Genomic DNA, 26533 nt, shown 5'->3' with positions numbered 1-26533 from the left:
TTCTCTGAAAATAATTATCCCCTTGTATATATCCATTGTATTATAAAAATAATGTGCCAAGCTTTGGTTTTAGGATGATTAGATTGCGTGTTTACTTTGTGCAGTACAAAAACAGAAACTTTGGCTGTAGCGCGTGAATTTACATTTTTTACTGGAAAGTTAAATGGGTCTGAAACTTTTTTCACATTACTTCTATACAAATTGTTTAAATTTTCATATTTTTTAGAATTTTTGGAGTTACAGAAGTATACTAAACTTCCATATTACTACGGACTGTCTTGTTTTTGACAGATTCTGTTTTCTATGTGTTGATCGCTTATTTTGATGAATCTTTGGGTAGTATCGGGGGGTATGAACATGGTGAAGTTGGAATACAGTAGATAAAGTGCTAATATGAAATTGGAATGAATTTGCAACAGTACCTAAAGGTAGTGATTTGCTTTAGTATACTAACGTATCTCACAAAGTTTTTGTTAAGTTTTTGTGGATGAAGTGTTCGAAGAACGAGGAGTTACCGATGTGAGAAGAATAAAGAGAGGTAAGAGCTCAAGCTTGGGGATGCCCAAGGCACCCCAAGTAAATATTCCAAGGATACTCAAGCATCTAAGCTTGGGGATGCCCCGGTTGGCATCCCATCTTTCTTCTTCAACAATTATCGGTATACCTCGGTTTTTGTTTTGTTCACATGATTTGTGTCCTTTGTGTTTTCGCTTTTCCTTTAAGAACCATGCTAGTATGAGATAGCCCTTCATTGATTTATAGAATGCTTCATGTGCTTCACTTATATCTTTTAAGTATGATCTTATAGAATTGCTCTTTGTGCTTCACTTAAATCTTTTGAGTATGGTTTTATAAAATGCTTCGTGTGCTTCACTTATATATTTTGAGCTTGGATATTGGTTAGTCTATATTAATTGTAGAATTCTCCATGAACTTCACTTATATCTTTTGGAGTATGAATAATACTATAATCTAAAGTGGATTTGGAAGAGTATCAACTTTAGTTAGTAATGATTCCTCTATTTCGGAGGAGGTTCCCATTGATTATGAGAACAAAGTTGTTATCTATGATGATTATTGTGACGACATGTATGCTATAAAGAATAATGTTAACCATGAAACTTGTCATCATGATTTTAATTTTCAATTGGATTATGCCTCACATGATAGTTACTTTGTTGAGTTTGCTCCCACTATTCCGAATGAGAAGAATTTTGCTTATGTGGAGACTAGTAAAATTTCTATGCTTGTAGATCATGAACAGAATGCTTTATGTGATGGTTATATTGTTGAACTCATTCATGATGCTACTGAAAATTATTATGAGGGAGGAATACATGCTTGTAGAGTTGCAATAATATCAAGTTTCCTCTCTATGTGCTTAATGTTTTGAAGTTATACTTGTTTTGCCTTCCTATGCTAGTTGATTCTTGTTCCCATAAATTGTGTGCTCACAAAATCCCTAGGCATAGGAAGTGGATTAGGTTTCGATGTGCTAGTCATATTCTTCCTGATGCTCTCTTTATGTTTCAATTCTTATCTTTTATGTGAGCATCCTTGAAATCATCATGCCTAACTAAAAGGCATTAAAGAAAAGAGCTTGTTGGGAGACAACCCAATATTTAACCTTAATGTTTTTTGTGTGTTCTCATGATTAAGCTACTGTATTAATCATGTATTATAGCTTTTGTTTCAATAAAGTGCCAAGTAAGACCTTTGAGAAGACTTGGATGAAAGTTAATGTGATCTTGCTGTAAAAAACAAAAACTTTGCGCTCACGAGATTAGCTGTCATTTTTTACAGAAGAGTGAGATTGAGTTGATTCTTTTTTCAGAAGATTAATAGACAAATTCCTCACGTCCACCAATTTATTTCATAATTTTTGGAGCATAAGAAGTATGGTTGGTGTGCAGATCATGACAGACTGTTCTGATTCTGACAGATTCTGTTTTCATTGCATAGTTTGCTTGTTTTCTAGTTTCTATGGCTTATATTTCTCAATATAAATTGTAGAAATGATATGGTACAGTAGGAATTGTGTGAGAACAATTATGAACCTTGTCTTTGACAGTACCAAAGTGAATGGTTTACTCTTTATCATACCAACCTATCTCACGAAGTTCCGTTAAGTTCTGTGTGATTGAAGTTTTCAAGCTTTGGGTGAGATATCGACATGAGGAGAAGAAGGAGTGGAAAGACCCTAAGATTGGGAATGCCCAAGGCACCCCAAGGTAATATTCAAGGAAGACTCAAGCGCCTAAGATTGGGGATGCCCCGGAAGGCATCCCCTCTTTCGTCTTCAGAACTATCGGTATACCTTACTTAGAGCTATATTTTTATTCGTCACATGATATGTGTTTTTCTTGGAGCGTATTTTCAATTTTACTTGCTGTTTGAATAAAATCATTGGATCTGAAATCTTGAATGAAAAAGAATCCTCCCATGGCTATTTAATTAGTTGACTACTCAGTATTCTTCACTTATATCTTTTTGGAGTAGTTTGTCATTTACTCACGTGATTCACATATATCCTATGAGTAAATGGTTGAATGAATTGAATATCATAAATCTGAATTTATATACGTTTCATATGCTTATAACATGGGTAATAATGACTTCACACGTAATAAGTATAGATAGTAAACTTATTGAAAGTTAGCAAACGCAGAATTGGTCACTTGAACAATTCATGAAAGAATATTGAAGGAAGAGAGATTTCACATATAAATATACTATCTTGGACATCTTTTGTAATTGTGAGCACTCATTAAAATATGACATGCTAAAAAGTGATGTTGGACAAGGAAGACAACTTAATGGGTTATGTTTTCCTATATTCGAAATGTTATATTGTCTTGGATCATCCAACATGTTGAGCTTGCCTTTCCCTCTCATGCTAGCCAAATTCTTTGCACCAAGTAGAAATACTACTTGTGCTTCCAAACATCCCTTAAACCAGTTTTGCCATGAGAGTCCACCATACCTACATATGGATTGAGGAAGATCCTTCAAGTAAGTTTTCATCTGTCCATGCAATAAAAATTGCTCTCTAAATATGTATGATCTATTAGTGCGAAGAAAATAAGCTTTATACAAACTTGTGACAGGGAAGAAATAAAAGCAACGGACTGCATAATAAAGGTCTTTATCACAAGCGGCAATATAAAGTGACGTTCTTTTGCATTAAGATTTTGTGCATCCAACCATAAAAGCGCATGACAACCTCTGCTTCCCTCTGCGAAGGGCCTATCTTTTACTTTTATCTTCTACCCTTATACAAGAGTCATGATGGTCATCACCTTTCCTTTTTACACTTTTTTCCTTTGGCAAGCACTTTGTGTTGGAACGATCCGGATATATATATCCACTTGGATGTAGGTTTTCATAAATTATTATTGTTGACATTACCCTTGAGGTAAAAAGTTGGGAGGTGAAACTATAAGCCCCTATCTTTCTCTGTGTCCGATTAAAACTTCGAACCCATAAATATCACATGAGTGTTAGCAATTGTGAAAGATTAAATGATAGTTGAGTATGTGGAGTTAGCTGAATCAAAGCTCTTACAAAGACCCTTCCCGAAAATAAGATGAATTTAAATTGTTTGACGACTAAGAGCACGGTTTGTTAGTTTTCAAGAAAGTTTATGATCTATACTTTAACATGTGAATAACTTGTTACTTGATCATGAGAAGTTTCGTGAGTTGAGCTACTGTTATGATATATAATGATGCTAGAAAAAGTGATTGGAACTATCATTGATCAAACTTATGCACTTGCTAGCATTCACACTTCATAAATTATTTCTTTTATCATTTACCTACTCGAGGACGAGCAGGAATTAAGCTTGGGGTTGCTGATACGTCTCCAACGTATCTATAATTTATGAAGTATTCATGTCAAGTTTACAATAGTTTTATATGATTTTGGTATGATTTGATTAGAACTAACCTGGACTGACGCTGTTTTCAGCAGAACTACCGTGGTGGTGTTTTGTGCAGAAAATAAAATTATCGGAATGCGATGAAAATCAACAGAGAATTTTTCTCGAAAATATAAAAAATATCAGAACAAAAATCTACCGAAGGGGAGTCCCGTGGGCCCCACGAGGGTGGGGGGGGGGTGCACCCCTGTGCCTCATGGACTTCCCATGGGGCCCCCTGACTTGTTCTCGACGCTAACCTCTCATATAAATGCCCAAACCTCCAGAAAATAACCTAGATCGGAAGTTCTGCCGCCGCAAGCCTCTGTAGCCATGAGAAATCAATCTAGCCCCTCTCTGGCACCCTGCTGGAGGGGGCCATCATCACCGGAGGCCACGGAGGAGGATCCCGGAGGGGCCATCATCACCATGAAGGCCAAGGACCAGACGGAGAACCTCTCCTCCTCTCTCTCGGTGGCGCTGGAGTGCCATCGGGAGAGGAATCATCGCCGTGGTGATCGTCTTCATCAACATCACCATCCTCATCTCTTTTACGCGGTCCACTCTCCCGCACCCCACTGTAATCCCTACTTGAACATGGTGCTTTATGCCACATATTATGATCCAATGATGTATTGCCATCCTTTGATGTTTCGAGTAGATATCCTTCGTCTTTGGGTTGATTGATGATCTAGATTGGTATGAGTTGTATGTTTTATTTTGGTGCTGTCCTATTGTGCCCTCCGTGTCGCGCAAGCATGAGGAATTCCTGCTATAGGGTGTTGCAATACGTTCATGATTCGCTTATAGTGGGTTGCTTGAGTGACAGAAGCATAAACCTGAGTAAGGGGGTTGTTGCGTATGGGATAAAGGGGACTTGATGCTTTAATGCTATGGTTGGATTTTACCTTAATGATCTTTAGTAGTTGCCGATTCTTGCTAGAGTTCTAATCATAAGTGCATATGATCCAAGAAGAGAAAGTATGTTAGCCTATGCCTCTCCCTCACATGAAATTGCAACGACGACCACCGGTCTTATTAACGATTGCCTAGGATAATTCCGCACACCGACCCATCATTATTCCACACTCGCTATTTATAATATTTAGCAATATATTCTAACTTTATGATAACAACACCTACTTTTATATATTAGCTCTCCGATATCATGCAAAGTTATCCTCTTCATACCCACAACGTAGTTTTATTTCTCGTTTCTAGTTGGAAGCAAACGTTCGGTGTACGTAGAGTCGTATCAGTGGCAGATAGGACTTGAGAGAACATTGATCTTACCTTTAGCTCGTTGTGGGTTCGACACTCCATACTTATCACTTCCACCTTTGGTAATTGCTACGATGATTCCCTGCACTTGGGGATTATCAAGCTCTTTTCTGGCGCCGTTGCCGGGGAGCAATAGCGTGGGGTTGATATTCTCGTGTGTGCTTGTTTGCTTTCTTCACTAAGTAGATTTTGTTTTCCCTCTTTGTTTCTGTTTAGTTGTGGGTGAAACATCAATTTTTTAAAAGAATGAAAATACAAAAAAAATACTTGCCTCGCATGCCTAAAAAGTTTTTCAATAAGAGAAGTGATTGGAAGGTTATGCATCGGAGAAGTGAGGGTCGACCTTGAACACTTGTGTTCATGCTCATGGAAACAATGTAAAAAAATTCATGGAAGCTTCTCTGAAAATAATTATCCCCTTGTATATATCCATTGTATTATAAAAATAATGTGCCAAGCTTTGGTTTTAGGATGATTAGATTGCGTGTTTACTTTGTGCAGCACAAAAACAGAAACTTTGGTTGTAGCGCATGAATTTACATTTTTTACTGTATCCGCTTCTCCCTCATCTTCTTCAAGTTAACCACGTGTTGCTTCTGCCATTGTTCTGCCTCATGTGGGACGTGGATCGGCTTGGTAAAGCACTGACACGTGGGACCGCATGTTAGCAAACTGCCAGGCCAACGTCCTCTAAAAATAAGAAACCTCCCCCGCCATCCGCGCGGCAAAATCACCTCCTTTCTACTAATCTTGATTCTTTAATTTTTTAGATCAATATAATTGAGATTTGTATAGATAGCACACAGGAGCAAAACCAAGTGGTACGATTAAGGGCATCCACAATGTGTAGCCAAATGTGAAAATAGCTTTTGGCATCGATGGGAACCATTGTGTACGGTGCTGCCAAAGCCAAAAAGATGGAACCAAAGCTCCCTGATTGATTGATTGAAGGAATAGAAAAAATGCAACGTCTTTCCTCTTGCTCCCGTGCTTGGACGCATGTACAGTTGCCCTGTTTGGATACTCTAACTCAGTTAGAGGTTAGAATTAGATTCTAACCCTGAACTAACTCTAACCAAAGAGGTGTTTGGATGGCAGGGTTAGATGGAGCGCGGATACGACGAGGCAACTTCACGGGCGGTGCGAGAGGGAGGGAGGGAGAGGACGAGAAGCTTCAATGAAGTGGGGAGGGATCTGCTGCGGGAAGAGCGAGAGAAAAAGATGTTTTTAGTGGTCCCGAGAAGAACTAACCCAAATAAGCACATCCTGGGTGGGTTAGTTTTTTAGGGTGGGTTAGATGCATCTAACCCAAACTAACCCTCCTGTTTGGATATTTTTGGGTTAGTTAAGTCCAAACTAACCCAAACTAACGCTAACCCATGGATCCAAACAGGCCTAATATAGAGCACAGAGTCTACTCCCTGTCCCTTCTATCATAAATCACAAAGCATTGAGGCGTCAAATCACAAAGCACGGATGAAGCAACCATCATTTAACTCTTCGCCGACTCCGCTTCTCCATCGTCTTCTTCGAGAAACCACCTCACCGCACTAAGCTGGACGGACGACGCTATTGTGTACTACTACCTCTGTCCTAGTTTATTGGTCCCCATTGTATTTCGTGCCATATTTTGACCATAGATTGAATCAACAAAATGTTCATGCATGTTAAAACAAATTATATTATTGAAAACTATGTTCAAATATGAATCCAACGATATAGTTTTTGTTGACATGCATCAACATTTTGTTAGTTAAATCTTTGGTCAAAATTTGACACAAACTACAAAGAGGACCTATAAACCAGGACGGAGGTAGTAGTACTAGTACTAGTGCATTTATGCGTCCTTTTGGTTCACCCGATTTCCTGGATGTAAATAAGGCGGTTGTCTCGGCTTGCAGGCGACACTTGCGAACGACTTACCGTGGTCTCCCTCAATGGTGTTCTCCGTCAAATGCACTTTGCAAAACCACAACGTTCGAGATATCGTGGACGTCACCGCAATGGGGAAGGAAGTCAAATAGTTACTACCTCCATTTTTTGTACACAAGGCCAGTATATCAAAATTACAATTTGCAACAAGCCACTAACACTAATTGAGGCAAAATTGATGGGGTTTGCCTCGTACTAGCAACCAATGACATTAATATACCCTTGCATGCATGCGGAAGTGAGAAGGTTGGTTCGCATGGCGCTGCATTAATCAAGCGATGAGGAGTGAGATGGTTAGCTCTTTGGGCTTTGGAGAAAAAAATACGCATTAATTGACATGTCAAACAAGGATTTGTATCGATTAATCCCGTGAAGGAAAACCCCGCCTTTCTTTATTAACACTAGTACTCCTAGTACGTATGTACTAATCCTGTTTGGGTCTAGGCCTTGCATTGCCATACTTCGCCACACATTTTTGCCAAGCTTGCCTAATGTTTTCAAAATTAAAAGGAGGTACACTTGCGCACGGCTGTCGCGGTCGCACGACACCCTCACACGGTCGCTCTGCATCCTCACACAGTCGCTCCTACACGCTGCAAACCCAATCAAGGGAACGCACCCCTCACTGAGACGTGCTACCGCATGTGAACAAACCAAACTCAGCCATCCTACCACTGACACATAATTTTTGTTCATACAGTATGTTTATCCAACCGCATGTTGGGGAGGATCCGTACGGCCCGTGCGGTGGTCTGTTGGGGAAGAAGAAAAGGTGAGGTAGAAGGGCTAGGAGACGTAGGATATTCATCCAACCGCCTAAAATGGTAGACTGACCCAAATGATGAAAGTCAGGCGACTTGCATAACAATATATGTTTTACACAACAAAAGATCCCTATAAACAACAACATAAAGAAAAACTATCACTGCTCGTGGAACGAGACGACCCCGCGCGTCTTTGGCTGTGGGCCCGAACCAGCCGTAGCTGCCAACGTGTGTCTTCGCATCGTGGTTATCCTAGGTCTCCAGCTACTCGTTCACACGGAGTGTGTGGGCACTCTACACGGACGATAGCACCGCCCGGTTCAAGTCGAGGACTGTCAGCGTTCTGGGAACGGGGGTGTCGGTGTTAAAACCGGCGGATCTCGGGTAGGGGGTCCCGAACTGTGCGTCTAAGGCGGATGGTAACAGGAGGCAAGGGACACGATGTTTTACCCAGGTTCGAGCCCTCTTGATGGAGGTAAAACCCTACGTCCTGCTTGATTAATATTGATGATATGGGTAGTACAAGAGTAGATCTACCACGAGATCAGAGAGGCTAAACCCTAGAAGCTAGCCTATGGTATGATTGTATGTTATGGTTCTGTCCTACGGACTAAAACCCTCCGGTTTATATAGACACCGGAGAGGGTTAGGGTTACACAAGGTCGGTTACAAAGGAGGAGATATCCATATCCGTACTGCCTAGCTTGCCTTCCACGCCAAGTAGAGTTCCATCCGGACACGAGACGGAGTCTTCAATCTTGTATCTTCATAGTCCAACAGTCCAGCCAAAGGATATAATCCGGCTGTCCGGAGACCCCCTAATCCAGGACTCCCTCAGTAGCCCCTGAATGAGGCTTTCAATGACGATGAGTCCGGCGTGCAGTATTGTCTTCGGCATTGCAAGGCGGGTTCCTCCTCTGAACACATCACAAAAGAATTTGAATACAAGGATAGTGTCCGACCCTGCAAAATAAGTTCCACATACCACCTTAGAGAGAATAATATTTCCACAAATCTTAATCTGCTGACACGTTTCGGCAACATGACATCATGCCATGGCTCGGTGATTATTCGAACTGTTTTTCTTTAACCAGCTCCACACATAACGCGAGGCGGTTTCTTGACATGTCTTGTCAAAGCAGAGATCGTGTTCCCCTAATTACAGGATTCTCATCAATACGGTCGTGGGTAACCCAACCGTGTCTAGGACTCCTAGATTATAGGCAAGTCCCAAACGGCTACGGAGAGGACGCTTGATATTCACCCTCTTTATAAAGGGACAAGGCTTTTACTTTTTTCCCTCCCGTGCTCAATCGAATCCTTCCCCCGCCTCGAGTTCTAACACCCAAAGCCTAGGTCAGGTGCTTCGGACCTTCAATCATGTCCAGATCTAGCCTTCAAGGCCGGTGGATGCCCTCCTCCATTACGGAAGAGGATATCAAGAAGTTGAGGGAGGCCAGATACCTGACCGCCGAAATTTCGCATAGGCTGCCCACCCGAGGGCAGGTCATCCCTACTCCCGAGCCCGACGAGAGCATCGTGTTCGTCTCCCACTTCCTCCGAGGTCTAGGCCTCACCATGGATCCCTTTGTTAGGGGTTTGATGTTCTATTACGGGCTAGATTTCCACGATCTAGCCCCGGACTCCTTTCTCCACATCTCGGCATTTATTGTCGTATGTGAGGCCTTCCTCCGCATTACCCCTCACTTCGGATTATGGCTCAAGACCTTTGACGTGAATCCGAAGATGGTCGAGGGGCAACACGTAGCGTGCGGAGGCGCATTAATAAGTAAAATCGCGGGAGCTCCATGGCCAAAGGGTTCCTTTCTAGAGGTGTCCAGATTATGGCAGCGGGAGTGGTTTTACATCACAGCTCCCAGAAGTGCCAAGTGGGTGTCTGCTCCTGCTTTCGGCTCGGGCCCTCCACCACAACTCATGTCATGGATTAGCAGAGGGCTGAGATGGGGTCCAGCCAAGGACGTGCCTGTACTGCAGAGCCGCATTGAAGATCTCTTTGAAGGAGATTTCAGTCTGGTTACGGTGGTGCAAGTCATGCTGGTTCGATGAAACCAGCCATGCAAACGCCGGCCCCTCCGTATGTGGGAGTTCAACCCGGAAGGGCCGCGCACTATTCAGAATTTCCTCGGCCTGACGCACGAGGAGATGTACAAATCATTCTTCGGACCCCAAATAGAGTGCCGGATACTACCGAGGACGTGGGCCTGAGCAGCAACCGTACCGCCGACCAAGTAAGTAATCCTCTAGCCGAACACACCGTCTTTCATTTACCATGACGTTATTCTGAAAAATCGCTCTTTGACCAGGACTGGCTAACAAAGGCGAAGATGATTCAGTGTTCGGCCCCCCTTTCCTGAGGGTTTGGAGAATCCGGTACTGGAAAAGATGCTCGAGCTAGCACCTTGCTCGGAGCCCTCGAAGGAAGATAAAGGGGGGAATAATGAGTTCAAAAGCGGGCCCCATCGCTACCAATTCCAACCAAGGGAATGAGCGCCTCCGTGAAGGAGGATAACCAAGGGGAAGAATCTGACCTTTTCTCGCTTTGGGGAAGGAAGAGGACTGCCTCTGAAGATCCGGAAACCAAGGCTTCCAAACGGGAGAAGAAGTCTCCACCAGAGGGTCCTGCCTCGGAGGGTGGTTTTGCCGCACAAAGTCCGCGCGAGGATCAGCCCTCCAACGAGCTGTAAGTAATCAAAAAGTACTTTAATAGCGGAGATATACTACCTTACCTTTGAGGAAAATAACCGAAGCGTTTATCTTGCAGTTCGGATCTTAGCCCTTCTCAGCAGAGCTCGTCTTCGAGGGATCTTCTTCCGGAGATGATGGAGAGCGAAACGCCTCCCCCGGACTCCCCCGCTCAAGAAGCGGGCGACCTTGAAGTGTTGTCACGGAGGGCCTCTCCGGATCCGGTGAGGCCAGAAGATAATCCTATAGTCACCCTAAGTCCCCAGCATCCGGCTCTCGAAGAGAGCAATCAAGAGAGTCCGGCACCGTCTGGTATGCGGTCGGACGTACTGAGGGAGTTGTTGGAGCGAGCGGCCATCTCAGAAGAACACCGTACGTGGATGGGTACGGTGATGGAAAGAATTTCGTCCGCCGAAAGCAGATTGCATGAAGCCTTTATGAGTCTAATGACGGGCTTTGAGGTACGTGAAATGATATACTTTTTGATAGTGCCGCACATTTTTAGGTGTGCCCGGTGTAGATAGTAGCCCCTGAGACTCTGGTTGTCGTCGAGAACGGCGGCGAACAGAGGATCGTAGTCCCATGTAATAACCATACCGCTTTATGTGCAGGTGATGGGAGCTCTGATGGCTGGCCGGACTAATGAGTTTGCTAAACTAAAGCGGCAACTGGATGCGGCAGATGCCGACATCGAGCTTGTTAACAAGCGGCTTGACGAGGCACAGGGTAAGTAATGTTTTCTGGTGAATGTCACATAGTAAGAGCAGCATGATGCCAATATCTTTAATATGTTATGACTGCAGATGGAGCTGCCACCGTGGAGACCCTTCGGGCAGAACTTTCCCGAGCCAAAGAACAAGCAAGGAGTAGTAATGCGGCTGCTTTGAAGGCGGCCGAAGAGTTGAGAGCCGAGAAGGCCGCGCATTGTTAGAGCAAAGAGAAGATGTCCAAGATGGCTGTAAAGTTAAAAGACACGGCCGACCGTTGCCAGTTCCTTGAAGAAGAAAACTGAGCGAAGGCGACGGACCTTGAAAAGGCCACGATGGTGACCAAAGACACCCGCTCTGCTATGAGGGCGAAGAAGGAGGAGCTACGTGAAGCCGGGGATATTGCGGTTGGGAAGCCCTTTCTGCTGCAGAGGAAGTTCGGAGATCCGCGGTATGCCCCTCTGGATCAGCTGTGGAGTTCGGCAGACGCATATATGGACTTGGCGGCGAGCGCTGTCGATGCGGCCGAATACTTCCAAGATCAAACAGATCGTGAAGTGGACAAGCTGTTCCAGTCACAATTTAACGTTCCAGAGCGTCCGCTTCCCTTGACTGATAGGCTTGACGAATGGGCCAAACTCAATAGATTGTCCGGACTTGCCATGAGGTCCGTCGTAGATCATTTGTGGTCGGAAAAGCCGAAGCCGAACAACTATTTCAGTTTAGTGCAGCAGTTCCTTGGTGCGGTGCCGCGCATCAATGCGATGAAGAGGTTGGCGTGCATAGAAGGCTCGCGGATGGCCCTTGCCCGTGTCAAAGCATACTGGGCGGAGATGGATGCTACCATGTTGCGGCGCAGGGTTCGGCCGTAGGCCGAGTGGCTGCCGAGCACTATTTCGAAGAAGTTCTTGAGGGTGCTCGTTTGATAGAGGCCCAGTGCTCGAAGAATATTATGTTTGAGTGACATGTATTCCCATTGTAAAAACAATGTTTTTATGAAATTTATTAAGGCTGTATTTGTACTTTTGCCCGAAAGTAATATGATGCCTCATGTGCGGCCGTTTATCTATACATGTGTATAACCTGAAAGGTTGCAGTCATTGGCTTCAGCCCCCACGCATATAATGCGGGGGTGTTCGCAGAAGACGCGTATTCACACTTAATCCAACGTCTTGGTCCTAATAAGGAGGTGATGGCGCAGCGAACTAGGCAACCGGACTATAATGCTTTAACACTTTCACTTAGCCATAGGAGTTTGACAGTGGGGCTACTATATAGCCCCTGGTGGCTCCGCACTCATCCGAATTCGGGGTGCGTACATGCCTGGCCGGGAAATGGCCCTTCGTTAAGGCGGAGGAATTCTAACATTCCGATAGGTCATCGAGTGGTTGACCAGTCTCACGCTATATCATGACAGTCAGTTTTCGGCTTTCTCTACTGAGGTGCTCGTCCGGATGAACCAGGGCACAATCATAGTAGTTCTCCTGGTGCCGCCTTAGCCGATAGAGCGGAACGTAAGGCAGCAAAACACAGGAGCCGGGCAAACCCAACATTTGACCAAAGACATGATTCAGAGCTGATGCATATAAGGCCAAACTCGCGACGCCGAACACTCCCTAAGGTATTCGGTCTTTATGGTGTAAACCGGGCCTAAACAGTGCCCTTTGTAAGAAGCCCCTGGTGTCCAGGTACGTGCATTATTCTAACGTGGCCACATGCCAAGACGTCAGCATCCTTCTCAATTGTACTGAGAATCCGAGGGATGTGTATCAACAAGAGACAGTAAAAAAGGTTTACGCAGGGTCTTAATCTAAAAAGAATCCTTGGAACGGGTCCCTGCTGCACGTCTGCGCCTGTGTCTCCATTGTGCCGTATCCTGGACGGGTGTAGCACGATGGTCATCTGTAAAAGAGAGAAACTTAGGTGAAAAGTTGTCGTGCAAAAAGGTAGGTTTAAAGAAACCATGTACGATTCAATATGAGTAAAAATTGCCACTTGTCTGCGCGCGTTGAGCCCCTTGTATTTGTAATAGGGGTATGGCCATCAAACCTGTATGAATTACATATAGCTGCGCCGGACTCGTCTAACCGTGTCCGTGGTCTTGACGACCTATCAAATGCTTTAGTTGGTGAGGCCGTTTTTAGTGTGCGGCTGTCAAGGCAGTCGCACTCTCTTCGGCGTGCAAGGATCGCTCAATATTTCCATTCACTATAATGATGCCACGTGGACCGGGCATCTTAAGCGTGAGGGAAGCGTAATGCGGTATTGCATTAAAGCGAGCGAAAGCTTCGCGTCCAAGTAGTGCTTGATAGCCACTTTGGAATGGAGCAATGTGGAATGTTAAATTTTCGCTACGGAAGTTATCGGGGAAGCCGAATATAACCTCTAGTAGCAGGGAGCCCGTGCAATGAGCCCCTGGGCCTGGCGTTACTCCTTTAAAGGTCGTATTGCTGTGGCAAATTTTCGTTGGGTCTACCCCCATTTTGCGGATTGTGTCCTGATATATCAGGTTTAGATTGCTGCCACCGTCCATCAGGACTCGTGTGAAATGGTATCCGTCAATTATTGGGTCTAAAACCAAGGCAGCCCATCCTGCACGCCGGATACTTGCTGAGTAATCCCGATGGTCGAAAGTGATCGGTTGAGACGATCAGTGGCAGGACTCTGCGGTGATGGGCCCTTGGGCATATTTCTCTGGGAGTGCCGCCTTGTTTCTCCCCTGGATCACGTGTAATACATTCACTGTTTTGACTTCTGGTGGAAATTTCTTTTGTTCCCCAGTGTCTTGCTTGAGAGGCTCATCCTCGTCTTCGCTTGGTGTATCCTCCCCCTTGTGTACGACGTTGAGCTTGTCGGACTGCTTGAAGACCCAACATTCTCTGTGGGTGTGATTTGCAGGTTTATCAGGGGTGCTATGGATCTGACATATTTGGTCCAGAATTTTGTTTAGGCTGGACAGTTCATCTCTGGCGCCTTTAGAGGGCGGCTTTTGCTGACCTGGCCGAGAACTTCTGAATCCGGTGTTTACTGCCGTGCTCTTCGGGCTGTCTTCTTTATTCCGGCGCTTATTATTTTTGCTGCGCCGTGATTTCCCGTTTCCATCTCTAACTTCGGATGTACTGGGGTCGCTGGTGCTACATCTGGCTAGCCAGCTATCCTCACCCGCACAAAAGCAGGTCATGAGGCTTGTTAATGCTGCCATTGTTCTCGGCTTTTCTTGGCCGAGGTATCTGGCAAGCCATTCGTCGCGGATGCTATGCTTAAAAGCTGCCAAGGCTTCGGCGTCCGGATAGTCGACTATTTGGTTCTTTTTAGTAAGAAACCTGTTCCAAAGCTTTCGGGCTGACTCTCCGGGCTGTTGAGTTATATGACTCAAATCGTCCGCGTCCGGAGGTCAGACATAAGTCCCTTGAAAATTTGCCTAAAAAGCATCTTCGAGCTCTTCCCAGCTTCCAATGGAGCTTTCGGGGAGGCTTTTAAGCCAGTGCCAAGCTGGCCCTTTGAGTTTGAGGGGTAAATACTTAATGGCGTGGAGATCATCTCCTCGAGCCATATGGATATGGAGGATATAGTCCTCAATCCAGACCCCAGGGTCTGTTGTTCCGTCGTATGCCTCTATGTTTACGGGTTTGAATCCCTCTGGAAATTCATGGTCCAGAACCTCATCGGTGAAACATAGGGGGTGTGCAGCACCCCTATATCTGGGTGTACCGTGTTGTTCGGATGTTTGTTGTGTTGCATCGTATGCTGGAGTGCGCTTGTGTGGTCCATAGATGGATCTGGTTGCGCCGTCCTTTTGATGCGAGCCCTCGCGTGGATCGCATATTGGCTTATGTGCGGCGTTGTTTGCCGCTCTATGTTGGCCGTGAGGTCGTCTCTCCGGCCAGATGGCCATTTTAATTTTTTGTTGCGGGGGATCTAAGGCCTCCTCATCGAATTCAGGTAGCAACTTCCGCTTCGGGTAGCTCTTGGTGTGGCGATTACCGCCGTACTTCATTGCTGAGTTGAGTACTTTACTCCATCTGATTCGGAGTGTGTCTTGCGCAGCCTTGAGCCTTTGTTTCTGCTTTTTTAGACTCCTCGCCGTGGCAACAAGCCTTTGACGGGCATTATGTTGCTCCGGTGTCTGTCTGGTGTGATGTCGTCCGGACTATTATCTTTGACAGAGTCGGGTTGTTCGGTTTGATTCTCCGTGTTGCTGTGGTCCGGCGATGGTTCACCCTGATCTAACGCTGGGTCTATATGATCGTTGTTTCTGCCGAGGCGCGATTTGGAGTGGTGCTTACGCCGCCGCTTTGACTGCTTCTCGAGGGGACAACCCTTCGTTGGGTCCTTCCATTCCTCGTCGTCGTCGTCTTTTGGTGTGTCCACCATGTATACGTCATGTGATGAAGTGGGCGTCCAGTGCCCTGTTGGTAGTGGTTCCTGTTCGTCTCCTACATCGTCGTCCATACCGTCGATGTCTTCAGAGTCGGAGTCGAGCATGTCGGTTAAGTCATCGACAGTGGCTACTAAGTGGGTGGTGGGTGGGCGGCGAATTTCTTCGTCATCCGCATCCCAATCCTGTCGGACATAGTTCAGCCAGGACTCTCCTGACAAGGAGAGAAACTTTAATGAGTTCAGCATGTCACCGAAGGGCAAGTGCTGAAAGATATCCATGGAGTTAAACTTCATGATCGGCGCCCAACAAGATTCGATAGGAACGGGCGCAGGCGGTTCGGAGTCCGTGGCCGGAGAGGTATCCGGCAGTTTAACAACATGGCTCTCGTGAAGGGTAAGATCGATATTCGGCTCGATCGCTGTTGGGGATGCGGCCTCTGTGGCGGGGTCTGTCCACCCGTCCATGGGAGGCGCACCTGGTGCCAAATTAAGGGCCGGAGCGGCTGCCAGTGTGATCTCTTGAACACTGTCCGATGGCAGAGCTAAATCGTACTCATCGTGACCGCGAGATGCACAAGGCAGAGGCCCGAATCCGTCGAAGATCACGTCTCCACGGATATCAGCCGTGTAGTTTAAGCTTCCAAACCTGACCTGGTGGCCAGGGGCGTAACTTTCGATCTGCTCCAGATGGCCAAGCGAGTTGGCCCGCAGTGCGAAGCCGCCGAACAGAAAGATATGTCCGGGGAGAAAAGTCTCACCCTGGACTACATCGCTATCAATGATCGTAGGAGCCATCAAGCCTGACGGCGATGACACAGAGGAACTCTCAATGAAAGCACCAATGTCGGTGTCAAAACCGGTGGATCTCGGGTAGGGGGTCCCGAACTGTGCGTCTAAGGCGGATGGTAACAGGAGGCAAGGGACACGATGTTTTACCCAGGTTCGGGCCCTCTTGATGGAGGTAAAACCCTATGTCCTGCTTGATTAATATTGATGATATGGGTAGTACAAGAGTAGATCTACCACGAAACCCTAGAAGCTAGACTATGGTATGATTGTATGTTATGGTTCTGTCATACGGACTAAAACCCTCCGGTTTATATAGACACCGGGAGGGTTAGGGTTACACAAGGTCGGTTACAAAGGAGGAGATATCCATATCCGCACTGCCTAGCTTGCCTTCCACGCCAAGTAGATTTCCATCCGGACACGAGACGAAGTCTTCAATCTTGTATCTTCATAGTCCAACAGTTCGGCCAAAGGATATAATCCGGCTGTCCGGAGACCCCCTAATCCAGGACTCCCTCAGGGGGTCCCCAGACTTGCCTGCCTGCGGCCTGTGGCGTGGCTCAAACGGGGGCCCAGCGCGGTCCATCTTCATCAGCTCAAGCTCAAGACCCTCGCGAGGGGCCAAGCCTCGTGGGGCGGGCGACAGGAAGCTTCCTTAGAGGCAGCCTCATCAGGCAGGCTCGCGAGGAGGCGGAGAGATCAAGGCAGGGGTACCTCGCGAGGAACCCGTGACGCAAGCCATGACGACCAAGACCAGGCGGGCGCCAGGCAGGCGTCGGCCTGCGCAGTGTCCTTGTTTCTTCTTTGGTGCAAAGGGGGCAAGCACAGGCCAAGGCACCGGGCAAAGGTTACCATTCCGGTGCAACGAGACCAAGACCAGCAGAGCGTCAGGGCGGAGGTCACCGTGGAGCCCAAGACGACATCATCACCAGTGCTTTTGGCAGCCGAAGACCACCTTTGGTCAGGATAACTTGTACTAGATGTTCCCCTTCAAAATGGCCAATTGTTGGCGCCCTTCCCGCTCATTATTTTGGGGAGAGGCCCAGGGCCTCTATAAATAGAGCTAGCCACCATAGAGTAGACAAGGGACAGAAGGGACCGAAAAGAGAGATAGATAGAGAGAGAGGCGACTGAACTCACCCTAGCAGTTCATCGCACCAGCTCAAGAACACCTCTCGTGAGGCTGTTCTTTCCTTGTACTGTTCCTCATCATCCCCTGAGGCAATCCACCACACCATACACTAGAGTAGGGTATTACACCACTACGGTGGCCCGAACCAGTATAAACCTTGTGTCCCTTGTGTTGTTCGTTGTTTCCAGCTCAAATCACGCGAGGAGATTGGGCGTAGATTGGTAGGGGAGAGATCTCCGCGCGCACCCCAGTGTTCGAACCTCAAGGGTCTGCCGGAACCCGAAATCCGACATTTGGCGCGCCAGGTAGGGGTGCGCCGGGGCCCTCCCTCCTGACGACCCGCTCTCCCCCGACATCGCATCCCGCCCTCATGGAGGACAACACGCCGCCCGCTCCAGCAACGGATGCCGACACTGGGGCTAGGGGGCTCCAGGCCTTGGCCCCTGCCTTGTGACAGGTGCAGTGGCCGCGCAAGTTCAGGCCCGAGATGCCGCCGCGCTACGATGGCGCGACAGACCCGATGATTTTCCTGCTGGCGTACAAGGAGGCCGTCCTCGGAGCCGGGGGCGACGATCAGGTGATGGCCAACTAGTTACCCATGGCCCTAACCGGCATCCCGCACGCGTGGCTCCTCCACCTGCCGACGGCCTCTGTCACCTCCTGGGAGGAGCTGGGCGACCTCTTCCTCGCCCGTTTCACCGCACCAGCGCCGCCCGTCATCGCAGCTCTCCTGGGTGGCTCCCAGGCACCACCTCGAGTCATCACGTCAAGCCGTTCTCCCACTGGATCAGCATCGCCTCCAAGCGCCGAGAAGCCCCCCCGGGCTGGGTGGCGCCCGAGGCCGATCTAACCTTCGACTCGGAGGACCACCCCTTCAACCCCATTGGTTCGGGCGCGCTCCCGATGCTGTGCACCCCCACAATCTGCCAAGTGGCCGTCACTAGGACCCTCATCGACGGTGGTGCTGGCCTCAACGTGCTCTCGGTGGAGGCCTTCAGCCTCCTCCACGTGCCGCCGGAGCGGCTCCAACCCAGCAAGCCTTTCTCGGGCGTCGGAGCCGGTTCCACCGCCTCCTTGGGACAGATCCGCCTCCCAGTGACCTTCGGCACCTGCGACAACTTCCGCATGGAGCTGATCGACTTTGACATCGCCCCCATTGGCCTCCCCTACAACGCCATCCTCGGCTATCCGGCCTTGGCTCGGTTCATGGCAGCAACTCACCCAACATACAACCTCATGAAGATGCCCGGGAGCAGCGGCGTCCTCACCGTGTCAGGAGACACAAGGGATGCGCTGTAGGTGCTCCGGCTTGTTTTCAGGGCGGCCGCGGTGGCGCAGCCCACTAGCACCGATGCCCTTGAGCCCAAGGGGGCTGCGCTGGCTAAAAAGAAGCAGTTGTTCACCCAAGACAAGGCGGAAACCAAGCAGGTACCAGTCGACGAGGACGGGTCCACTGGCGCCACCTTCACCATAGGGGCCAACCTCGAGCCTGAGCAGGAGAAGGCCCTGATCAGGTTCCTGCGCGCGAACAAGAAGGTGTTCGCGTGGGAACCAGATCAGTTAGCGGGGGTCCCAAGGGAAGTGATTGAGCATCACCTCAACGTGTGCCCCAATGTGCGCCCCGTGAAGCAGAAGGCAAGGCGGCAGTCTACTGAGAAACAGGCTTTCATCATTCAAGAGACCCGGAAGCTAGAGGCGGCTGGGTTATTCGCGAGGTCCGCTACCCTGATTGGCTGGCTAATCCGGTCGTTGTGCCTAAGAAGGGAGGAAAAGAGCGCATGTGTGTCGACTTCACAAACCTCAACAAGGCCTGCCCGCAGGATCCATTTCCGCTCCCCCGCATCGACCAGATAGTCGACTCCACCTAGAGTGTGACCTATTGTGCTTCCTAGATGCCTTCTCGGGCTATCACCAGATCAAGATGGCGGTAGAATACATGGGGAAGACGGCTTTCGTGACCCCGTGTGGAGTGTACTGCTATACGTGCATGCCGTTTGGGCTCCGCAACGCAGGCGCGACCTTTCAGCGGCTGATGCACATCGCCTTAGGCCGGCAGCTCGGGAGGAACGCTGAAGCTTACGTCGATGACATTGTGGTGAAGTCTCGTGAGGTAAGAGCCCTGATACAGGACTTGGAAGAAACCTTTGCAAGCCTCAACGAAGTGGACCTACGGCTCAACCTGGAGAAGTGCGTATTTGGAGTCCCCTCGGGCAAGCTCCTGGGTTTCCTCGTATCCCACAGGGGCATCGAGGCCAACCCGGAGAAGGTCAAAGCAGTCGAAGACATGAGCCCGCCGAGGACCCTCAGAGAAATGCAGAAGCTCACCGGGCATGTGACTGCGCTGGGGCGCTTCATCTCCAAGCTGGGGGAACGAGCGCTACCCTTCTTCAAGCTGATGAAGAAAAAGGGCCCCTTCAAATGGACTGAAGAGGTCGACAAGGCATTCCAAGACCTCAAGAGGTACCTTACCACTCCGCCAGTGATGGTAGCTCCACGTCCTCGGGAGCCCCTGGTGCTCCACCTTGCGGCCACCCCCTACTCTGCCAGCGCAGCCCTGGTGGCGGTCAGGGAGGAGCGCTGTGCTAAGGCTGCATCGATCGTCCGAACTGAAGAAAAGCAGAGCCAGGAGGGCCTCGCGAAGGCCGCAACCACAGCCGGAAAGGAACAGCCGCAGCAGGAGAACGCACCCGGAGCAAGAGAGGCCTCTTCAGGTGACCAAGCACTGGGAGCTCTGTCGTCTCAAGAGACGCCTCGACCTCTGGAGGATGCAAGCTACGCCAGCACCCTCAACCTCGTCGAGCATCCCGTGTACTTCGTCAGCATGGTGCTATGGGACGCAAGGGCACGGTATCCCATGCCTCAAAAACTCCTCCTCGCGCTACTAGTGGCCTCGCGCAAGCTGCGCCACTACTTCCAAGGACATCCCATCAAAGTCGTCTCAGCATACCCCTTGGAAAGAGTGCTCAGGAGCCCCAATTCAGCTGGAAGGGTCGCTGAATGGAACATTGAGCTATAGGCATTTCAGCTAGAATTCAGCACGACCAGAGTTATCAAGGGAGCCGCACTTGCGGATTTCGTAGCAGAATGGGCAGAAGCGTCGGGTCTCGAGGCAGGCGAAGACCGATCACTTTCCCCGGGAAGTGAAGCACCGGACGGCTGGGTCATGTACTTCGATGGGGCGTTCTCCCGACACGGTGCGGGAGCTGGCGCAGTGCTTGTGTCCCCTACCCATGACAAACTCTACTACGCCCTACAACTCTGCTTCCAGCACGGAGAAAAGGTCTCCAACAACATAGCGGAGTACGAAGGCCTAATAGCAGGCTTGAAGGCCGCAATTGCCTTAGGGGTAAAGCGCCTCGTCATCAAGGGCGATTTGCAGCTCCTCGTCAACTTCTCCAACAAGATATACGAGCCAAAGGACGAGCACATGGAAGCCTACCTTGCTGAGGTTCGCAAGATGGAGAAACAGTTCTGGGGGCTGGAGTTGCAGCATGTGCCTCGCGGCATCAATCAGGAGGCCGATGACATTGCCAAGAGGGCGTCCAGGAGACTGCCTCAGGAGCCTGGCATCTTCGAGGAGCGGCTCTTCAAACCCTTGGCGGTGCCGCCACTATCGGGCACGGCGCAACCAAGGGAGGAGCTCCCTCAGCCGCCTGCCTCAGGAGCCCCGGTCTACGGCCCAGCCTCAGGGGCACGCCTGCTCCTGGCGTTAGAGCCTCAGGAAGGGTGTTGGATCCCGGAGCTGAAGAACTACCTGATGCAAGGGACTCTGCTGGAAAATGAGGAGGAAGCGGAGCGTGTGGCGCGGCAGGCCACGACTTATTGCATTAGGGATGGAGAGCTCTACAGGAAGCGACCAAATGACATGTCCCTACGCTGCATCTCCCGAGAGCAAGGGAAGGAGCTACTGGCGGACATACACAATGGAGACTGCGGGCACCACTCGTCGTCGCGGATCCTCGTCGGCAAGGCGTTCCGCAGTGGATTCTACTGGCCCACGGCGCTCAACGACGCCGTTGAGCTTGTGAAGGCTTGCGAGGCCTGCCAGTTTCACGCTAAGCAGATCCATCAGCCTGCGGGGGGGTCTATAGACTATACCCCTCTCATGGTCGTTCGCAGTTTGGGGACTGGACATTTTGAGCCCGTTTCCTCGGGCGCCAAGGGGCTATCGCTACCTCTACGTCGCCGTGGACAAATTCACCAAGTGGGCTGAGGTGGAAGCCGTCCGCTCAATCCCGGCAGGCTCTGCGGTCAAATTCATCAAGGGCCTCGTGAGCCGATTTGGGGTGCCCAACTGCATCATCACCGACAATGGTTCGCAATTCACCAGTAATCTCTTCAAAACGTACTGTGCTAATCTTGGAACGCAGATATGCTACGCTTCGGTAGCACACCCCCGGAGCAACGGCCAGGACGAGCGGGCCAACGCGGAGGTCCTGAGGGGCCTCAAAGCCAGGACCTTCAAGAAGAAGCTGGAGGCCTGCAGCAGGGGCTGGTACGACAAGCTCCAATCCGTGCTATGGTCAATCCGCACAACTGCGATCAAGCCGACTGGCGAGACCCCGTTCTTCCTCGTCTATGGAGCAGAGGCTGTCCTCCCTCACGAGGTCAGGCGTCGCTCTACACGGGTCCTGGCGTTCGACGAGACGCAGTAGGACGCCATGCGGGGGACGGATCTTGTGCTGGGGGAGGAACGCCGTCGAGAAGCCGCACTGTGAGCGGCAATGTATCAACAGGCGCTACGACGATACCACTGCCGCAACATCCGCCCCAGAACTCTTGAGGTAGGGGATCTCGTGCTCAGACGGGTTCTCTCCAGGGAGGGGCTGCACAAGCTCTCTCCCATGTGGGAGGGCCCGTTCAAGGTTGTTCATGTCTCCAGGCCTGGCTCCGCGCGCTTGGAGACCACAGAGGGGGTACCCATCCAGAACGCGTGGAACATTCAACATCTCCGGAGGTTCTATCCCCGAGCGAGGCCTAGCGCCTAGGAAATGCCCGGTACTTGTGAAGAAGGCGAATGCCTGTGAAGCTGCGTTTTGGGAAAGGCCCGGTGCCTGTGAAGAAGGCGAATGCCTGTGAAGCCGCTGCGTTTTGGAAAAGGCCCGGTGCCTGTGAAGAAGGCGAATGCCTGTGAAGCTGCGTTTTGGGAAAGGCCCGGTGCCTGTGAAGAAGGCGAATGCCTGTGAAACTGCGTTTTGGGAAAGGCCCGGCGCCTGTGAAGAAGGCAAATGCCTGTGAAGCTGCGTTTTGGGAAAGGCCTGGTGCCTGTGAAGAAGGCAAATGCCTGTGAAGCTGTCGCATTTCGAGAAAGGCCCGGTGCCTGTGAAGAAGGTCAATGCCTGTGAAGCTCGCCGCCCGTGACACTCTCACATAATAATGAGTGGGGTTGTACACGCCCCGGAGTCTCCGGAGTGTCGCCCTCGGGCCTCGGAGGCTCCCGCCCACACCCAGTGGCAGCACTTAGCTCCGCGCTGGTGATAAGACGTCGAAGACTAGAATAGGTGCCGGACACGGCTTTCCCATTTGCTTTCTGCAGTTGGCTTATTTATTCCCGTTTGAAGTTTTATTGGAGTTGCTGACGATCCTGGCTTGTGACTCTTTGCCTTTCTCGCTCGCTTGCCTCGTTTTCTCTCGCACAAGTCTCGCGAGGGAGGTTCGCGGGCCCCCTCGCGAGTGTTTTCTGCCCCGATCGTTTGGAGCTTTCCTATCCGAGTCCTCTGCGGGAGCACCCCTCCCAGTCCCTGCCCCATGGGCATTGCGACACGAGTGCAGGACCTGGGCCGATCGCCCCCACAACTAAGACCGTAAGTTACCCCTCCAACTGATCCTTGCAGGGCACAAAGCGCACGAGGAGGCCATGGCCTCGGGAGGCGAGGACCGTGCCAAGCCCCACCGAGCTAAAATAGTTCCAGCACATGGGTGTGCGGCGCAGAAACACGGCGCAGAAATAGCAGAAATAGCGCGATGGTTAAACAGCAGCAGTTCTAATACGCCCCCACGGGGCCCTACATTACTTTCTATTTTTGCGCAGGATAAGAAAGAAAACAAAACGGGCGCGATTCGTCCTGCGCCAACCCACAGCGAAGGCTCGAGCTGCTCCTCGGGCTCAGGCGGATCCCTCCTCTCGCTTCACCGGGGCGTGACGGCGGGCTGACGCGCTACCTTCACCCAGGCGGGTGCGACGGCGAGGAGGCTGGTCGCGGACCCTGCTGGAGGAGCTGCTGCCTGAGAGGGGATCGCCGAAGCTCAGCGAACCCCGAGCACCGCCGCCTGTACGCCAGTCGCCATCTTCATCCTGGTCAGTGCCGGGGCTGGGTAGGCGGCCGCGGTCGTTGTCTTCAGGGCAGCACCCGGCACAGTGTCCATCTTCCCCGAACACCCTCACATAGAGGTTGGCGTCGCCATCAAACTTGAAGTACAGGGTGCACCACCGGCTCAGGCCACGCACGAGGGCAAACGTTTGCCAGCTGCGTGTCAGGGCCCCATTCCCAGAAACGAAGACCTCCAGCGATGCCCAGGAGGCCCTGCTGCAGCATTCGTCTGCCTGGAGCCAGAAGCCGCACCGGGTGCTGGCCGGCAGTTCATCTACGAAGAAACGGGGGAGCTAGAGCCTGGTGCTGGATGGGTCCGCCGACTACACGACGAACTCCGGCAGCACCGCCGTGGAGCGAAAGCGTGGCCTAGGGGAGCGCACACCCACGGCGTGCCCCCCGTCGGCAACCGGGCGCTCACCACCACGCATGGAACCGCCTCCATGGCCGCGGGAGGCCACCACGGGGACCATGGAATACTTGCGAGGGCGGCCTCGGCCGCGCTTGGCCGGGGGGAGCCAGGCCCAGCCTGGGGGGCCTTTCCTTTCTCCGCGGCGGAGAACCTCTTTGGAGCCATGGGGACGGCGAGTAGCCAAGAAGAAGAAAAGGAGCAGCAAGAAGGGACGGGCCGAAGGGGCTCGCGCGGCCCCGTACTTATAGCCGGAGGAGGCCAACCACCGAGCACCACGATTGCAGGTAATCATGATCGATTTCTCTGCATGCAGGGACTTATCAAGTCGTGCGGTCGCCGAGACGTCATGGGGAAGCGCAGTCGCCCACATCCAATCAATCGCCACGCGGCACCCAAGGCCGCAGGCTGTTAGGGCCCGTGGCGCTTCGCGCTTGCCCCTTCGCTTTCCTGCTAGGCCAAGCCCGGGCGTGCCTTAGGCCCGGGGGCTACTGTCGGTGTTCTGGGAACGGGGGTCCCCAGACTTGCCTGCCTGCGGCGTGGCTCAAGCGGGGGCCCAGCACGGTCCATCTTCATTAGCTCAAGCTCAAGACCCTCGCGAGGGGCCAAGACTCACGGGGCGGGCGGCATGAAGCTTCCTCAGAGGCAGCCTCATCAGGCAGGCTCGCGAGGAGGCGGAGAGATCAAGGCAGGGGTACCTCGCGAGGAACCCGTGACGCAAGCCATGACGACCAAGACCAGGCGGGCGCCGGCCTGCGCAGTGTCCTTGTTTCCTCTTTGGTGCAAAGGGGGCAAGCACAGGCCAAGGCATCGGGCAAAGGTTACCATTCCGGTGCAACGAGACCAAGACCAGCAGAGCGGCAGGGCGGAGGTCACCATGGAGCCCAAGACGGCGTCATCACCAGTGCTTTTGGCAGCCGAAGACCACCTTTGGTCAGGATAACTTGTACTAGATGTTCCCCTTCAAAATGGCCAATTGTTGGCACCCTTCCCGCTCATTATTTTGGGGAGAGGCCCAGGGCCTCTATAAATAGAGCTAGCCACCACAGAGTAGACAAGGGACAGAAGGGACCGAAAAGAGAGATAGAGAGAGAGGCGACTGAACTCACCCTAGCAGTTCATCACACCAGCTCAAGAACACCTCTCGCGAGGCTGTTCTTCCCTTGTACTGTTCCTCATCAGCCCCTGAGGCAATCCACCACACCACACACTGGAATAGGGTATTACACCACAATGGTGGCCCGAACCAGTATAAACCTTGTGTCCCTTGTGTTGTTCGTTGTTTCCAGCTCAAATCACGCGAGGAGATTGGGCGTAGATCAGTAGGGGAGAGATCTCCGCGCGCACCCCAATGTTCGAACCTCAAGGGTCTGCCGGAACCCGAAATCCAACAAGGACGTCCGGTTCTGCTTGCAAGAGGGCCTCGATGGCAGTGGCATCCGCGCGCTCCGCGTCGAGTTGAGCCTCTGCCACCCGGTTCAAGTTGAGGACGTTCGGTTCCACCTGAAGGAGGGCCTCGATGGCAGTGCTATCCACGCGCTTCGCGTCGAGTTGAGCCTCTGCCGGCCGGTTCAAGTCGAGGACGTCCGGTTCCGCCTGCGGGAGGGCCTCGATGGCAGCGGCATCCGCGCGCTCCGCCTCAAGTTGAGCCTCCGCTGCCCGGTTCACATCCATGACATCCTGTTCCGCCTGCAGCAGAGCCTCGATGGCAGTGGCATGCGCGCACTTCGCGTCGAGTTGAGCCTATGCCTCCCGGTCCTCCTTTAGTATCACCAGGTTGAACCGTTGGTCTGCCTGCACCATGGGGGACCCGGACGCCGGCACAAAGTCGATGTCCATCGTGTCATACCCATCGGGGGCCTTCTACGCCGCGACCTCCGCCATGAACATTGGATCGGCTTCCTCCTCCTCGTAGCTTGGCTCCAGAGAGCTTGGGGATTGGCCCATCGCAAAGCGAGCTTGGGAATGGAGGTCTATGGCGCCGACCGCCGCCGCGATTTCTACGCGGCGCTACGGCGTCAGCATCTTGTAGTACGTGATCTTGCGACGCACCATGGCTTTCCTATGAACTAGGGGATTGTCGGCGTTCTGGGAACGGGGGTCCCCAAACTTGCCTACCTGCGGCCCGTGGCGTGGCTGAGCCAGCAGGCCGTACGACCCATCTTCACCAACAAAGCACCCAAGACCCTCGTGAGGGGCCAAGCCT

This window comes from Triticum urartu, chromosome 4 (assembly GCF_003073215.2).
Source record: "Triticum urartu cultivar G1812 chromosome 4, Tu2.1, whole genome shotgun sequence".
Classification (NCBI taxonomy): domain Eukaryota; kingdom Viridiplantae; phylum Streptophyta; class Magnoliopsida; order Poales; family Poaceae; genus Triticum; species Triticum urartu.
This window is presented reverse-complemented; position numbering follows the sequence as displayed.